A 329-nucleotide genomic window follows, 5' to 3' on the forward strand; every position below is an offset into this window, starting at 1 on the left:
TCACCAACTCAATAAACTTGAGTTTGAGTAAGCTCCAGGTGTTGGTGATGGACAGGGAGGCCTGGTATGCTGCAGTCCATGGGGTTGCAAAGAGTTGGACACGACTGAGCGACTGAACTGACTGACTGAAGGGAAATAGGAAGATAAAGAGAAGCTGAAATTTTTTCCTCTTCTGATTTTTAATGAGACATAAATATTCTTTTTTAATTTTTTAAAATCCTCATTAAATCCATAAAATTAAAGAGAGAAAGTCTAGGTTAAACCAGAGTAAGAGAAAATAATTCAGATACTGGATCAACCTAAATCTATTCAGGAAGTTTAATACTGAC

The sequence above is a fragment of the Bison bison genome, unplaced genomic scaffold, assembly GCF_000754665.1.
Source record: "Bison bison bison isolate TAMUID 2011002044 unplaced genomic scaffold, Bison_UMD1.0 scf7180017864490, whole genome shotgun sequence".
Lineage (NCBI taxonomy): Eukaryota > Metazoa > Chordata > Mammalia > Artiodactyla > Bovidae > Bison > Bison bison.